Raw genomic sequence first — 18521 nt, 5'->3', positions numbered from 1 at the left:
CGCCAGAGCACGGAGAAATTCCGACTTTCGCCAAGCTCGGCCCATCTTGCATAGTAGCCCAGTTGTCGGTTAGGAAATATTTGTCGGTTTTCTTAATATCAACATTAAAGTGGCAGGCAATAAACACTGACGCTTTCAGGTGTATATAGGCTGGTTCGTTTATATATGAAATGCTAGTGACGTCCCTCCCCACCTCGTAAGTTTCCGGCGTCGCGGCGGCTTGAGCAACAGTATCTTTTTAACGGGAAACGTATGCATGCAGAGATCTCTGCGTGCTTATCAGGCCCTATCATCAATTATGTGGTTAGTATGATTGTGTTGTGGTTGTTCATTATTGAAACAAGTGTTGTGTTCTGTGCTGTATGCGTGATGCGAACGAAAATATGCACTTTTCGCTCCAATCGCTTACGCTTCTTTTTCTTTCATTCTTTCTTTTTTTCTTTTCTAAGGACGACGCCAGGAAATGTCCCCGCCAACCAAGTTGGATACAACTTTAGAAGTCAGCGGCATTTACTCCTCAAAAGCGGATGAACACAAGGCTGCACCAATGGGCGCGCACTCGGGACTGACGTCATGAGCGAGACGGCCGCGGTGGCTCCGGCTTCGGAAAACATCGGCGCGTTCATGAGCGGGACTATTTCTTCAGTCGCGGAGGCGATCGGCTTCGGTCGTCTGGGCGGGGCCCCTCCTGACTTCCTCCGACTATACTGGTAAACAGCTTCGCTGTAAAAATTTGAATTTTACTAAATTGTCTCAAAAGGAAAACACAAAACTGACCACAAATATATCTCGGAGGCGACAAGGGTTAACGAGGGAAAATTAACAGCAGTAGCATAGCCAGAAATTTTTATCGGGGGGGGGGGGGTGATAACCACGCTTTATTTACGTTCGCGCGTGTGTTTGCATGTGTGCGCTGATACATATATATATATATATATATATATATATATATATATATATATATATATATATATATATATATATATATATATATATATATATACGCATGCAGAATTGAAAAATTTCTAGAGTGTTTGAATTCCTTCCCACCAACCTCCCCCAGTCGTCCCTGTCTACGCCATTGGTTAACAGTAACAGCGGTGGGCAACGCCATGAAATCTGGAAGCAGCTTCCTCTGGTGGAACACGTTCTATTATTGACGTGCCATCGCTGTTCGATATGAACATCCGAGAAAAACTGCACGCGAGGAGACAATTTTAGCGCATGTTAAAATAATAAGGAACCTTTTGAAGTCGTCCCGGTGTCGATGAGCTCCGAAGTGCAGGGATGACATGCAATTTTCTGCACAGCTAAAGTATGTCTTTTGCTAAAGGGGTGAACGTTTCAGCTGGTTTGACAGTGCTTGTCTCCAAATCAATGCTTGTTTCAAAGTTTATTCCAAATGAATTCGCAGTACTGGCTCACGGACTTCCATTCATAAGTGGCTGTTATTATTCACTCTTAAAAAAAATGGAGTGACCCTCTCTCCTTTAAGGGAGAAACGGCGATGTCCCCAATGTTCGTCTTCAAATGGAGAAACCGTTCCTCCCCTTTCAATCGAGAAACCGTCAAAATCAAGATGGCTGACGCCAAGCCAGTGAAGCGAGCAATAGATTTAGGCCTAGCGAGCGCATCGATTCTCGACTGATAAAGAGTATGCGGCACTGGCAGTCACAAAAAACGGTCCGGCTGAGCTTAATATCGAACGCTATGACAATAAAATCAAGCAGACAAACCTGTAGTGATGAAAACCTCGCGAAGCGGAACGACGGAACTCGTACGTTTCGCTCGGCCAGCGAGACGGCGTTCACTTTAAAAGAGACGGATACTGCAAAGGGGCTCTCACCCGGAGACTGTACGTTAGGCTTGCTGTCTTTATTTGTCGAAGCGTCACACGGTGTAGCGATGTTATCCACGCGTTTGTGTCTCCAAAATGTACATTCTGTCGCATCAAAACAATCCCGGCGCAGCAGAGCATAGTTTCGATAGATAGATGTTCTACTTCATATAAGTAGGTGGAGCTATGAGAGCGCCGCGGCCGCGAAGTAGGTGGTAGCTGGCGCCATCTAGAGGGATTAAACAATACTAAAAAAAAGTTGTTTTTGACTGAGGCGGCGTACGTTGATGCTGCACACGGCATTTCGGGGAGGTAGGCCCATTCATGGATTATTCAAGGACACCGGAAAGTTGATACGTACACGTCACTAGGCAGACACATAGTACGCACATTCAACTCAATACAAACACAATTCATTCGCATGTATAAAACCTACAATGCAAACAATTCACGACAGACGCATACGGACAGACGTTTACACATACCCCTCTTAGAAGCGCTGGCCCTTATATAGTCACTGAATTACAGTGGACCATGGTGGCACAAAGATGCGTCATTTTTCTTCAACTCTTTACGATTTCATGGCTGCGTCACAATGTACGCCGACATTATTAAATAGTAGCTATGGCTTAGCCAAGCGCACCAGTTATCTAAAGCCGCATGATAATGAACAATATAATTACAAAGAGTTGATTAATTTAGTGCGAAAACGACCATATTCAGAACCGTTCATACCATTCCGACGACATTTTGAAGTAGCGCCATCTTCCGACAGCGGCCACAGATGAAATTTCTCTGTCTGATTGCTTTATTTTCAATAGTTACTGTGCGAGGGCGCAACATCGCCAACATAGTTCAAACGTTCAGATTCCGTCGCGTCGACTTCGTTGAGTGCTTTGGCGTTAACATCTGTGCACATTCTGTTCATGCGTTGACCACAAGCATGACGATGGGCCATGGATTCTTTCAACTGCTAGCCCTTCAGTGACAATGCTTCTGATGCGGTACGGCCGTCTCATTTGTGTATACGTATGTACGTTACAACGCGGGTCGTGCGAAGAAACAAGACAAGATGGCCTCGCACCGGACGGTGGTCTTTCGAGAGCGATGTCAGTGGCTCTTGGCGTCGCGGCAGCTCGATTACTTGAGTAGAGAAACTGGCGCTACACCGCGCGAATTATGGAAAAGAACGCTACCCACACTACGTGTTCTGTAATATTTCAGTACGCTGTACCTACATGCTGCTCTGCTACTGTTACGTCACGGTATTTCGCCTGGCGCGTGAAATTGTGGTCATTGTGCGACAACTGTGTAGTTGTCGTTGTGGCGGTGGTTTGTCTTGCGTTAGATTTGGAATACTCTTTTCACAAAGGTGAGTGAGAGTGTTAGTGATTACCCACTGTGCACAGCTGTCATTAGAAGCGCATTTTGTGTTGAGTTTCGCACGCCAAAGCAAAATCCTGAGAACTAGAGATACATACTGCACGCGTGCATAAGTCGGTCCTAATTCTCAGTGATGGCATGCGTATCCCAAAACGCATGTGATTGAGAATTTTGGCTTAATTGACAGAAGTCATTGACTTATTTTTCAGATATGTGCAATTATGATGCAGGTTAACGTTAAAATGCGGCCACGGCGGCCACATTTCAATGGGGGCGAAAGGCAAAGAACACCCATGTGCTTATGTTCGGGTGCACGTTAAAGAACCCCAGTTGATCGAAATTAATCCGTAGTCCCACACTACGCGTGCCTCATAATCATACGGTGGTTTCGACTCGTCAAGCTCCAGCAATTATATGTTATCGTACTTTCACGCATGCACTGTTCAGTGGTAACACGTTTGCTAAAATGTAAAAATTAACCTTCATGCTTTATATTGCTTGTTGTATTGATAAGTGCTATAAGTGCTGTGTAAAACTAAAAACGCGTGCTCTAGCCAAGTATGTTAACGCTGAAAAAGTTGAATTATTGGTGTACAGTCTAAGGTGTTCATTAAACCAAGACTGTTTTGTGAAGCGGGACTTACTGTATTTATGACAAGCAGAGCGTGCGCAAACGTATACAAACAACACGAGACACACGGAAGTATGCGGCGCATCGCGCACACGCCGAGCCTATAAAAAAAAGAAAAAAAAAAACGCCACACACGTTACTCAACACATAGAACAAAAACAATGAACGTCACTCGTGTGTTGCTCGCGTCAATCCTAGGTACAAGTATAATTGCACGCGACTGGCCGAGATCGGTAGCACTGGATTGTCTGGTCTGAGGCTGCCGAGTGAGCGCGAAAGGGCGGCCGCTCTCCGCAGCACGGAATCACGATGTAACTCGGCGTGCGCATGCGCGCGCGCGCAAGTCACGTGGTTCAAGGAGAAAAGTTGCTCCCTTGGCGCTTGCCGCAAGAGGGCGCGACGAGTAAATCGTCCGCAAAGGAGAAAGTCGCGGCTCCGAAGGAGGAACGGAGCCCGTTGCTCCATTCTCGCTCCCCTTTTTTTTAGAGTGTTTACCTCGAAAGAACGCGCAATCCAAAATCACCCTATAAGTTCCTGTGATTGGCTTGTCGCCACAAGCAGCACGCATTTTTCTGAAGTCGTTCATTACCCTTGTATTGCGCTACCTGACTCCACGTTATGCCTTCAAATTTCCTATTATTTTTCATCCCACCCAATCTTCTGCCAGCCTTGAATGCGCAACTCTTTGCTTAGCAGCAATGTTATAGCTCTAATAGACCATCCGTTATCTGCCCTATATGGCCTAAATGGCTTGCGCAGGTCCATTTTTTCGCTCTTAATATCCATTAAAACATCAGCTATTCCCGTTTGCCCTCTAATCGACACCATCGATTTCCTGCATAAAAATGTCCTCGTTCCATCGCCTATTTCGCGGTGCTTAAATTATGTAAGGCACCTTCGTTGAAGTTCAATTGTCTGCTTCATATATTAGTGGAGTTAACATGCCCTGTTTATGATTTTTTTTTAAAGTAAGGGCGGCAATCTGCCATTTATGACTTGCTAACGGCTGACGTATGCGTCACAGCCCATCTTCTTCTTCCAGCTGTAAGTTCACTTTTCACGAACAGGCTCTTGTATGAGTAAGTGACTCAGTAAAACTCTCTTTCACAGATTCTAGGAGCTGGCTGCGTATTATAAGTGTTTGTTCTCTTGTCATGCTGGTCGGCACTACTTTTGTTGTTCTGCCTATTAATATTCACTACTGTACTGTTACGCATTGTCAGCTATGGTGATTAATTATTTCTTTTATGTCATTCCCAGCATATAATAAAGTTATTCCAATCCAATCCAATTCCCAGCATAGCCTGCGCACTACACTCTCACCTGCAACGCATAAGTTGGTGAGCCACTTATCGTTTATCTTCATTACCTGTCCTTCGCAGTCTTATAGCTCAACTTTAATTGTTGATATTATATAATGTGACCCGCGCGTGCACAAAGGACAAAGAAATGGGGAGGAACAGGCTGAAAATTACTGCCGTGATGGGCACAACACCCATCAACTCTTTCGGAAGGAAGAGATAGGACTAGTTGACGATAGGAAGGAGGGAAGAAAAGGGGAAACAAAGAACAAGATGAGAAGGCACGAACACTCAAAGCAACGACGTGATTCTGAAAAGGCGGGAAGCCAAGTCAGTTTTCCGTAGAAAACTCGATGGCGGCTCGATGAGCATGGTCACGTCCAGAAGAACAAATCGGAAATGGGAAACCACAGGCCCTAATAGCTTGAATAATTTTTATAAGCATGCAGTGACTATTTTCAGCGAGACAGTGCTTACTTGGGTGACCACATTCGCAATCGGTGTTTTTACACTTTTTATGTGTAGAAGGAAAGCAGCTTTGAAATCATTATATCTCCTCATTTCAGATAATAACGTATGGTAACTGAAATCCACGATTATGCAACACCCGCATGGTACTTCTACTGAATCAAGTGCCCTATAGTAGTCCATGCAATCGGTATTTTTACACTTTTTATGTGTAGAATGAAAGCAGCTTTGAAATCATTATATCTACTCTTTTCAGATAATAACGTATTGTAACTGAAATCCACGATTATGCAACACCGGCATGGTACTTCTACTGAATCAAGTGCCCTATAGTAGTCCATGAAAGTCACATAGAGATGGTTCCACCGGACACACATTTAAGTTGCCATCGCCAAATTTCATTGGCTCATTGCAAGCTCACCTGTAAGTGCACAAAGCTTTCGCACCTGCATCTGAGTTTGATATCGAGAGAGCAATGCAGTCGCTGCTGTCAAATGGCAGATGGAGGGGCTGCATCTGTTTGGCCATTTCCAACGATATCAAAGTGACTTCGCAATCATTGAAAGACAGTGCCACACATTTTGTCAGTCTTTTTTTTTTATTTTATCACTATCTGAAAAGGGGCTTTCCGTACGGTTCACTGGTTAGGACGAGATGTAACTCTCGTTTGTCGTCTATGATTTGGAGTCGTTGTTCTTTAGCGAGTTATCCGCGAAATTAAGTAGTTTATTGCGCTGTCTATGTGAAAAACTTGTTCGCTCGCAGGCGGCGGTTTCATTAGCGGTTCTCGTTTATTCTCAGCTAACTCTCTGGCGGTGTAAAAGCTCTATTTCTTTAACAATAATTCGTTTTTCTCGTGTCACTACCACACATAGCTAATACTGCTTTTTGGCAGCATGATCGAGAGGGAGATAACAAGATGAGAGAAGGGCAGGGAGGTCAACCAGAATTGTATTCTGGTTTGCCACCCTTCACTAAGGGCCGTATGGTAGAATTATCATCATCCACAGTGCGCTTGTCATTTCGGCGGTTCGTGTCATCCTTCTAGGAACGTTGGATCCTAGCAGCTTGACGCGTCGCAATTCTCGCAAGCGCGCTTTAAAGCAGTTTCTCTCGTGAAGTGGCTGCGGTGTACTACGTCCATACATTCAGGAACAACTGTTTACAGTAGGCGTGACTTGTAGATTAAGTGATAAAAATGTCATGGTGACGCGAGATGAGCCAAGTGTCGATATTTCAAAGCAAAACTTTCCCCAAAACTTTCTCACAAGGGACCCTTGTGAGTTTTCTGGTTAGTAGCCGTGCTTTTCGTAGCATGTGCTAATGCGGAATGCCTAGAAATCCAGAGTGTGAAGCATGGAGGAGCAAAGAGGTGATTGAGCTCCTTCTGTACGGTCATCGTCACTTCAGTGCACAAAGAAAAGTCCTCAACACCGCATTCGACAAACCTGATAGCCTTCTCGTTACGAAAACCATAATAACCTTTGAATCATTGCCCCAGCATTCGTCAGCCGAAGCTTCTCTAAGAGCTCTGGAGTGCGTTTTCTTAAAATGTTTGGAACTAAGTGCAAAACAACAGCGTGCGGATAGAATTCTTGTCCTCTTTTCTCCCAATCTTTTCTGCCCTGAACCAAATTGTCAATGCAGGGTAGCCAACCGGTCTGTTAACCTGGTTAGTAATGGGTGCTATTGTTCATTTGGTCCTGCGTCAGAAACCACCAAAAAATATTGGAGCGTTACTGTGTGCCTGGGGGAACTCCATCACTGTATAAAGTGAAAATAAATGTAAATATTGGAAGATGAACGTTTATTAGAATCCCGTAAATTGAGAAGCCACTTGCTCGGTACGGTAAGACCGGATAACTGTGGCTGTGTTCCAATTCCGTACAACATCGCAGACAGTCTACGCTTACAGCTTAGAAGACAGCATTGAGCATGTATTGTCCGAGTAATGGAACGCGTCTGAATTAGATCTATGCGACGTAATGCCCCCTCTCGTCCACAAGAGTTAGATAAAAAAACAACTCGAATTGTTTTATTTAATTCATCATTTCTAACGACACAATCTAATTTATGAAAAAATCTGCCGAAGTAGAAACGTTTACAACGGCTTTGGAAATTCATCCAGAATTAAGTGCCTTGTATTTTTTTCATTTATTTGTAACGACAGTAAAATATTTAGTGACGTCAAGTAAGGAGCACTAACCTGACTACCACGGGGAAACAGAGAAATGCTACGGAGTTTTTAGTATATTACATTTTTCAAGGAGAGAAGGAGAGGCATCAGGAAGTAGAAAATCAGGGAGGTTTATTACAACGGGAAATTTGGTTAGCTACGCCACATCAGAAGATGATGGAGATGTACTGAACGTTAAAAGATTGAGCGCTTATGAACGATACGTCCTAAAATTTTACGCCGTTCAACAATGCACTTGTGTTGCCTTAGTTATAACACATTTCAGCACAATTTTACATTAATATAGCATCGCTAAGGGCCGGTTAACGAGACACATTGAGCGCTTGCCCCAATGCACACATCTAAACGTGAGTCTGGTGCTCCCATTGTCAGTGAGGCTGCAATAAGATCTCTCTATAACTCACAAAGGTTCCCATGTCTCTAGGGAGTTAGCAAAAATGTAGCGCTATGCGCTATAATTATTCTCGTTTTCTCGCATGGCTCTCACTGAGGCCCACATGAGATTCTAGTGTAGCCAAAATGTTACATCTCATGCGGTGGGTCCTTTTCCAGGTCCCCGACAAAAAGTGTGTTAATAAAATATGTGTCTAAGTTGAATGACACTCTATTCGTACATTTGGAGTTTTTATTTTGGCACATCGGACACAGACCGAATATAGTTTCGAGGGTACTTTCTAGCTTTTCACATTTTGCAGAAGAGAAAAAAAAAGTACGAATTAGAGGCGAGGATATTTGGCAAGGACGAACTTAAATTCTCGATTTCACTGCACTGGAGGCGCACTGAATAACAACTGCGTAATAACATCCGGACAGTAGGGTCAATAGAATTTTTCCCCAATAGCAAGATAAGGCTTCTGTAAGACTCAGTACGCTAAATGAAGCGTGCATTAGAGGCACTGGACGCGCAGTGAACCGGAGATATTTATGAGTTTCTGGTAGCGCACTAAAAGCATTACTGTGTCCGCTGTCGACTTGAGTGCACTCCTTAAGGAGGCTTTGACCTGGGAAGATCTCAAAACAGGCTGTGCAAGCAGCACTTTTCTTTTCTTCTGTTCGTATAAAGATACGCCGGCTCGCAAACCATTAACATGGTCACTACAATGTCGTCAGTTGACCTTCTGAGCGGCGGGATCTCTACATAAAACCGAATCCAAAGCTAAGCAAATTTCCATCGCATTCGGTAGCGTTCATAGTCGCCTGAATTTAAATGAAAGGCGAACATTGCCAGCCTATATATATATATATATATATATACCGGGTGTTTCACGAAATGTGTCCGTCATTTTCAAAAATGATGAAAAGGCAATATTTGCTCGATCCCTTCAGAACTGCTTTTTCTGTAGCGGCAGGCATCTTCAGATGGTTAAAGACATCATCTGGGACAGTAGTTCAGAAAGTTTAATTAACGTTTTAGTTAGCGAAGTTAGGCGGTTATGTCAAAAGGGAGAATTGAAGTTCCTCATGCGAAGAACCCATCCCAGCTTTTAGATAATATAAAAAGCGGATTGTAGTAAATACTGTGGCGTAATGAAATTCAACCAAGTTGAACGGGGTTCGTCGTTGATTTCGGCTGAATTTCACGAATTCACAATTATTACTGGAGGCCGCTTTTTCGAAATCTGAAATCGGCGATGGGTTCTCCGCATGAAGCACTTCAATTCTCCTATATTAATGAGAATTAACAGACAATAATGCCAAGGAACACGTATAGGGGGTGTTACTTGTAGTATTTAGGATATAAATGTGAAGAAAGTAAAGTGGACGAAAAGATAATTTCGAATAACGCGTAACTTCGAATAACGCGTCCGATGCTCTACCTCTGAGCTACGGCGGCGGTCATCCCCTCGTCCGCTTATGGGGCATAAATGTGCATTTAAGCCTAGGAGTGTTAGTCAGCGCCGATCGCAGCCATCGTGGCGAGTGTGGAATACTCTTTTTCTGCCTGCTGGCGTCACGTAGCGCGTGATCTTTTTACGAGCCGGCAGATGACCAATAATCGCGAGGGATATCTACCGGTTCGCGAGGGATATCTACCGGTAGTGAAATCTGTGCGGGGCGTGGATTTTAAGCATGTACCATGAAACCTGCCGCCAAAATGCCGTGTTATTCATGTTCGTTGTAACAAAACATGGTTTTGTGACAAGCGAAACCGCAAATAATTGAAGATGGTGGTTGAGACCGCTAGTGGAACAGCGAAATTTGAAGGCGCATATATTGGCATTTGCGCCACCCTCAGGTTTCTGTTAAAGGAGAAATGCCTTACAAACGCACCAGGTACAATTTGGCCGTGCAAATGTGTCTCAAATAAAAATTTGTTGGAAGGGTTGGTGATTAACTGCTAATTAGCTTTATTTTAACATTTGAAGAGGTAGGCGTCGTCTGACAGTTTACTTTTGGACAATTTCTTGCGTTCCTCGGACACGCTATGCAGAAGAATTTCCGAGAGTGTTATGAGAGACATTCTTGATAAGGTAGTCTCGATAAGATATTCTTATCATCATATAAGTTGTCCCTTTTAAAAAAGTTTTACTTACACTATAGATAGGACATCCTTTAGGCTGCTGCAAGCCATTATCATGTACGAGACATACGAAGAATTCAAGTATCGAGCTGTTTCGGGAAATCCCAGTATCGTGCAAACAGACCCGCCATAAACGCGCTACTAGATATGTCGTATGTAAGCACAAGCGGCTGCAAGTAATATGAGATCAATTTCCTCGTAACTGGCCCTCACCATAAACGACTATATATAGATACAAACGCACCAGCGTGGTCACAGTAGAGCTTCTTGCCTCCTCAAACTGTACAAAAATGCAGCAAAAACATATTGCACTTTACTACCCGCTTTTCTACCACTACGCCCACTCACCGTTTCTCCGCATTTCTTTCCTTTTAATTTATATTCAATTACAGCGTTCGCTCAACCCTAAAGTCTACAGTAGCAGAGGTAACTGCGATTTACTGCTTGCAATATATACGGTGTCTTCAACCGTTGAAGGATTATCCGGTCAACCTTACTTAATCATGCGCTTGCACGCTCAATCACTTACTTTACGTGATTAAATACTGCTTTTGTGAACAAAATTTGCGGCTTGTGTACACAACGTTCAGTTCACTTCTCCGCTAGAGCGTTAGGTTGGTCAATGCACGGGGCCCCCTTTCTTGGCATCACCTATCGCAGCGATGTTTTCGTACGACGGCGTGGGCGACTTCATCTAAATGGGCTATGCTCGGTTCTGCATCTCATTTTGGTTGAACTCATTTTGTTTAGCCTCGCATACTCGATTATACCTCCCCATATTCGCCGTTAGAGAATGAAAAGTAAAAGCCCCAGTTTTCTCCTACATCGAAGCGGGACGGAGCGTGAAATTGAGCCCGCTATAGTATACGAGCACTCTGCAAAAGCCTGAAGTTATTATTTCTGCCTCGGGCACGCGCGTCCTCGGACCTGGCCAGTGACCTCAGCCGCTATTCCTGGTATCATCAGTACGGACGCGCCGTGGGTTGATAGTGGGTTGATAGCTGCCCGTTGGGGTGACGAAAGCCGCGTATCTGCTCGCCTTCTCTGTGGCCCTTGCGAGTAACCTCAAGTAAGGTCTAGCGTAGTCACATAGGCTGCGCGACTACCTCTTCCACCCTCTTTTCAATATTAGGAGTCCTGATCCTTTGTGAAAGAATTTAACTTTCGATAACCTACTACGTGTCTCGGGTCTTTGTCTGGAGCCTCCGCCAAGATCATAGGAGAAGCGTATTCGCTCTCTGAGTGTTCAATTACTCCTAATTCGAGCATGCGCTTCACTTCCCTATCAAGAATATATCTCTGTCTTGGAGGTAATTGATCACAATTTGACTTCATTGGTTCTTCGGAAGTAAACTCAATGTCGTGCTCAGTCAAATCAGTTTGGTCCGGCCTGTCGACGAAGCAGTAATCAAACTCTGTCATTATTTCGCCGAGATCGGATAACTGGGATTCCTTTAGTCCCGCTCTCTCCTCAGTTTTCCTAAGGAGTTCATTAGCGCTGCCTTTCCCTCCGCTTAAAACTCTTTCGTGACCGTGCAAAAACTGGCCACATTTTCTATGTTTTAGTAATTATTTTTTGTTATGAATAATATAATAGAGACAGTGTAATATTACGTATCAATATGAAGCTAGGTGATTTTACTTTTTAATGGTATTACTTCCAAAAATTCATCGCAAGGTATAATATGCAAGAATATTTATGAAAAGCTAGAGCTGTTGAACATTGCATAGAACATTTTTATTGTATGCCCCCAACCTGAAAGAAAAAGACAGAAAAATAACCTGAGATATACAAAATATTTACTCAACAGCTTTCAATATTACAGGAAAGTTTGAATGACCTAGCTTAAAAAAAATGTATGAGTTACAAATATTTTTGTCTGCCCAGCGAAAACTGCATTATTCGATCAGGTTGCACGGTTATATTTCTTTCTCTACAAATTTTTTAAACACAGAAATGCAATAAACGTAATTGAGAAGAAGATTACATTTACTATTCAGCCATAGGTATTTTATAAAATTATGCTAAATAGCAGCACAGAAAAACAATCAGGTACCAAAAGGTAGCACTGAACACGGCACCAAACATCCTAAAGCGTGGCTCCACCGCACAATAAAAACATTCTAAACTTGTAAGCTACAAAAAAGTCTTCGCATTTCAATGTCTGACATTATCGAAATTGGCGTAACTATGTGTGAAAGCTCTAAGATGTAAAAAAATTTATTTTTCTAAGGTTGGTGTGCCACTGGGCAAAACAGGCGTTACAAGTGGAATTTGCCCTGTCGTAAGTTTCTTGTCCTCTTAGCACTTTTTGTATTTTCTCCGCTTCGTCAATCGGCAGGACTCGTTCTGAATGCGCTTGTTTTGGTGAGGTGTAGTCGTGGTAGCTCGAAAATGCCCATATGGACCAGCAGGTAAATGAAATTCACCATCTCTGCGGCCGTGACCATTTCCCAAAAACCATCATCTTTGGCATAAGACTGCTTCTACAGGATTTGCAACCCCGCACACTCATTTCTGTTAACACAAATCCTGTTTATTAACTCCGCTGTGAAAAAGATTTCGTCTGCTTCAACTCATGCGCTATGCCATGCGGCCCTCCGCGCTGGTCGTACTGTGCCGCTGAATTGTTGTTAGGATGTCTCACATGTGCTGCGCTGTGAAGGCGTGCATTTATTGTCTCTTTTTGATGAATCGACTTGGCTTTGGGCGGACGCTGCAGAACTGTCCAAGGAACAACGACCAGCGCGGAGGGCCGCATGGCATAGCGCATGAGTTGAAGCAGACGAAATCTTTTTCACAGCGGAGGTAATAAACAGGATTTGTGTTAACAGAAACGAGTGTGCGGGGTTGCAAATCCTGTAGAAGCAGTCTTATGCCAACGATGATGGTTTTTGGGAAATGGTCACGGCCGCAGAGATGGTGAATTTCATTTATCTGCTGGCAGCAGTGCTAAAATAAACGCATAGACTGCAATTGCAGCAAAACAAGTGTTCTGTAATCGTATAATAAGGCTTCATTTACCCGCTAGCGCGCTGAAAACGACTGTTACATTCATTACAATAGTGTTCAGCGAAAATAAAGTAATCCTACAGAAATCACATACGCTTTCGGTTTCAATTTTTACCGGCACTGCAATCGTCATCGCGTCCACCAACCAGTGTTGTGGGCATGTCTCACGCCAATGGAAGAAGACCTAACGCAGATCGAAAAATTATGTTTTAAAAATTTCTACTCACTTTCCAGCGAAACCGTTGCAAGGTTGGACACTTCAGACGATACGCTTTCTATTGTGGTACAAAACAGAAAAGCATTGAAGGACGGTAGACAGTCCCTTTAACGGTTTTCTATCATCCTAACTGTATTTCCATTATATGACATCATCCTCGGGGTCAGTTCTACTAGAAACAGCAGAAAAATCGCTTGCGGACGCTGCAGAACTGTCCAAGGAACAACATTTCTGAGAGGGTCTCTCTGCTGTTTCGTGTGCTATTTTCCCGAACAAACCAAGCGAACCGCAATCTTTGAGTCGCTGTTAAACGTGCTGCCGCTTGGAAAAAAAAAAACTAACTATGCAGGAAACGAAACATTATTGCTTACAGAATGTGCTAGATGGTACAGCTAGCTGATAGGAGCGCCCTTACTTTTAAGTTCTCGTTCGGCGCATTCGGGTCACCGGTATTGTATGGTATGGGAAACCTTATTGAGGTCCTGCAGGGCGTGTGTCAAGACGCAGCGGGCCGCTCCCAACGCAGGGACCGGAAGGCTAAGCCTCTCGGCCTTGACAGCAACTCTGGGCCAACCAACCCTGGGCTGGAAAGCCCAGAGTTGGTTGGCCAGAAGGGCGCTACGGAGGGCCGCATCCCATCTGGCCGAGTTGTTATCGACTACAGTGTGACCGGGCACACCGCCTTCGCCGGTGACCAACCTTCTATAGGCTGGTGACTAGAGAGTTAAACAAACAAAGTTATCTTCCATCTCTTTCTTCAGGAAGGTTTAGGGTCATATTCACCACTGCCTCGCTTTGCACGTAAGACTTCATTAAGTTGCAATGATAAATGCGCACGTCTTTTCGTCTCTCTACGATTTACACTACGTAGTTGGTGACAGACAGTTTTGCAACTTCAGCAGGCCCTTCCCACTGTTTTCGACCTTGTTCTGCCTTGACGCCAGTGCTGGGCAGTATCGAAGATACATGTATCTTCGATACTATCTTAGATACTCTTTGGGTATCTTGTATCTGTATCGCGATACGTCTCGCAAAACGAGTATCTGTATCTGCATTTCCGATACATTCAATAAAGTATCGTGTATCTTAAGATACAAGATACTCCTATAGAAACACCATCGTACTAAACAATAATCGCTGACTCAATTCCGCTTCTCAAGCTGGTACTGGTGCCTATAAACCGCCTGAATAAAGCTAAGCGCAGTGACATCATTTTATTTTTCCGCCAGAGTCCACCAGTGAGGGCAGGCGATGACGTGTGCGCGTCCCTTTTGGTGGAGCCGAGCAACCTAACAGCGCTTGCTTAGTCTCGACAGAACAAGCGCGCGAACGTCTATGCTTAGCTCACGTGCCTTTCTTTTCTCGATTTTTTTCTTTTTTCGTGTGCCAGTGCCATGATACTTACCCTTACCCCCTGTCTAGCGCCGCGTACCACAATGCGTGGAGTCATTATTGCGCAAATTCTGATGCCACTCCCCTGCGTAGTGCTTCGTTACGAAATCTGAAGCATAGGGTTGCTTTGCGTCTCGTGGCTTTCACACTTCACCGATTTGAAGGATATTGTGAATGTAAGTTCGACTTACATGCGATTGGCTTATGCGCAAATAAGATCCTAACTATAGCACCACTTGTGCCGATGCTAGATCTAATAGATGAAACGTTTACCTAACAGAATATAACTTGGTGTACCCTATCTTTTGTTCCTGCTGTCGATCCAATTCCGGCCGCGGCGGTCGCATTTTCGATGGAACCGTAAATACTTGAGGCCCGTGTACTTCGATTTATGTGCACGTTAAAGAACTCCAGGTGGTCGAAATTTCCGGAGCCCTCCACTGTGGCGTCCCTCATAATCGTACAGTGGCTTCGGGACGTTAAACCCTAACGATTATTATTATTATGTTCCTGCTATCTTTATTCAAAGAGTTTTTGAAATCGTAATTTGATTGTTAGCACAAGTTCTTTCTTAGTTGTCCTTCTTTTGCGTCCCGTACATTACCTAGAGCTCTGAACTGTTTTTTTTTTTGCGGTCTGGTCACAGCAATATGCCTCTTGTAACGTGCTGCCAAAATAAGCTCTCTGCTTTAATCTTACTTTGAACTGTCTGCTTTATTTCAGCTACTGTTTATGCATTTATATTTCACTTAAGTTTACTGTTCTGCCAAGGCTATTTTGAAAGCAAATATCTAATTATGTGGGCGCGCACTGAGTATACAGTACCGAACATCCTGCTTATTGCTTAGCAAAACAGCGAAATTGAGCTTGCATTAAAATTACGGAAATACTTAGGTGCCAAATTAAAGTTGTTAGGAAAGGGATTCGAGAAACATTGCGATACCAAATGACCTGTTTTTCTCATGAGCGTCCCAACAAGCCGTTTCAGTCAATTTTTCATAGGCACTAAATATTTTTATTGTCTTACATTAACAAGTAAGTTGGCGATACTTCATGCTTACTTGACATAACTATTAGGGGTGCCTCCTGTATCGTGTTTCACTACTTCTTCACAATGAATGTTTGATACAGAACGGATTTTCTATTTTATTTTCATATATTTGTCTTCCTTTTTTTGTCCTCCCTAATTTTTTTCCTTTTTACTATTACTAATCGCCAGGTAATCAGAGCTGTAGGTGGCAATTGCGTGAATAACAGCGGTGTGCTGCAACGATTTGTGCAAATATCTGCCACGCGCTCTTATTTTTTTATTTTGGTGTGGTCGGGTTTAAAACGCAAAAAATTATTAGGATGCTCTGCTCAAGCAACACCGCGATGTTTCGGAATCTTCGCGGTTGTTTCAGATTGCCCTGTTAAGATTACGCGCGAATCCCATCCGCGGCGGCCACATTTCGATGAAGGCGAAATGCTCGAGCCCGTGAACTTAGATTTAGGTGCACGTTAAAGAACCCCAAATGGTCGAAAACCGCAGGTGGTCGAAAACGCCCAGGTGGTCGTTAACAACCCCAGGTGGCCCTCCACTACGGCGTCCATCATAACCATATCGTGGTTTTGTGATGCAAAACCGCAACAATTATTATTAAATTATGCGCAGGACACGAACACTGTAGTTCATTCGCGAGTTTACGCGAGCACGAGCGGTAACGCTGGAAGGTTTGATCGCTGGTGTGACCACGCGTTCCGCCGATGATCAGAATATCGAAGGCCAACGACATTTATTGCCAACGCCACGGTGGTCTAGTGGTTATGGCGCTCGACTGCTGACCCGAAGGACGCGGGATCGAATCTCGGCCGCGGCGGCTGCATTTTCGATGGAGGCGAAAATGTTTGAGGCCCGTGTACGTAGATTTAGGTGCACGTTAATGAACCCCAGGTGGTCAAAATTTCCGGAGCCCTCCACTACGGCGTCTCTCATAATCATATCGTGGTTTTGGGACGTTAAACCCCAGATATTATTATTATTAACGACATTTATTGCCGCTATCAGTGTACAGCATTATTTTGCTTGTACATTGGGTTACTTAGTTTTCTGGGCAGAAGTTTGCCCAATGAGCAGTTTCGTTTCTACCAGACTGACTGCCGCCTTCTTCATCATCACCACTACGTGATAATACAATAGGCATTTCTGGGGTGCACATGTTCTCTCGTTGAAGAAAAATTGTTAAAAGATTGCACGTGAGTTAGTATATGATAACGAACGTTTTACGACAGCAGATAAGTAGAACATGAAGAGTCATTGCAGTTTTATGAGCTCTATACGTATACACAGTGCGTCACGAAAAATGTCGCTAGCAGTGCTGTCGCTGCTGTACACCGGTGATTCAGTATTGCGTAAATGGCCTTTTACAGACAAGGTAAAGCTCCACACCGGTATTTGCGCCATCGAGCGAAGGCTTTTTATTGAAGTTCTTGTGATTAGATGGCGACCGGCTAGCTGGTCGGCAAGCTGAGCAGCGACTCTCATCACTTACAAAAATGTCAAGCAAGAGCCGCTGTCAGTGAACAGCTATCCTGTTAAGCAGCCAAAACAAGCCCCAGTAAGTTCTGTCGGAAGAAAACTAATTCACTTTGAGCAAGAAGGACAAAACTTTTGAGATACTAACAGATATTTATCATTAAAGAAATTTTCAAGAAAACCTTTTTTTGTGCATACGCGTCCGCTACTATATTATGGGGGCTTATAATAACAAATTTGCGAATGTATCGAAGTATCTTACGATACAATTGGCAAGTATCGTATCGGATACAATTATTGCGGTAGTATCTTGTAACTGTATCTCCAATACTTCTTGCCGGAGTATCTTGTATCGTATCGCGATACAATTTCAAAGTGTCTTTGCCCAGCCCTGCTTGACGCTTTTAGCAACATCACCTTGTCACCGGCACGGAAAGTTCGTTGACGGGCTGTCCTATCATAGTAGACTTTTGATCGAGCCTGGGCTGACTTCATACTGACCTCAACAAGTTGTTTAGCGTTATATAACCGCTCCCGCAAATACAAAACAAGTTCTACCACTGTAGGGTCTTCTCCGTGCCCTTGCCACGCTTCGTCGCGCACCATTCGCAAAGGTGAGAGCCATGACCTTCCGCATACCAACTCAGCGGGGCTAAAACCAGTGGATTCATGCGGTACCGACCGTAAAGCGAAAAGTGCTGCTGGTAGGCATGGGTGCCAGTCTCGCTTGTTCTCTTAAGACAGTCATCTAAAGACGCGCTTAAGGACGGAATGCCACCTTTCTACGCTGTTGCTCTGTGGGTGATGAACTGAGCTTTGCACTATTTTTATGCCGCATCGCTCAAGAAAGAGGTGGTGGGGATACTAGTTAATACGCTGCCTCGGTCACTTTGGATCTCGGAAAGAAATCCTACTCGCGAAAAGACCGACAATAGTGAATCCACAACACTCTGTGACGTTACCTCACGCAGCGCGACTGCCTCTGGAAACTCAGTGACTGGGAATAACACAGTTAGATTGTAACATCCTCTCTTGGTCACAGCAAG

The sequence above is a fragment of the Rhipicephalus sanguineus genome, chromosome 1 (genome assembly GCF_013339695.2).
Source record: "Rhipicephalus sanguineus isolate Rsan-2018 chromosome 1, BIME_Rsan_1.4, whole genome shotgun sequence".
Lineage (NCBI taxonomy): Eukaryota > Metazoa > Arthropoda > Arachnida > Ixodida > Ixodidae > Rhipicephalus > Rhipicephalus sanguineus.
This window is presented reverse-complemented; position numbering follows the sequence as displayed.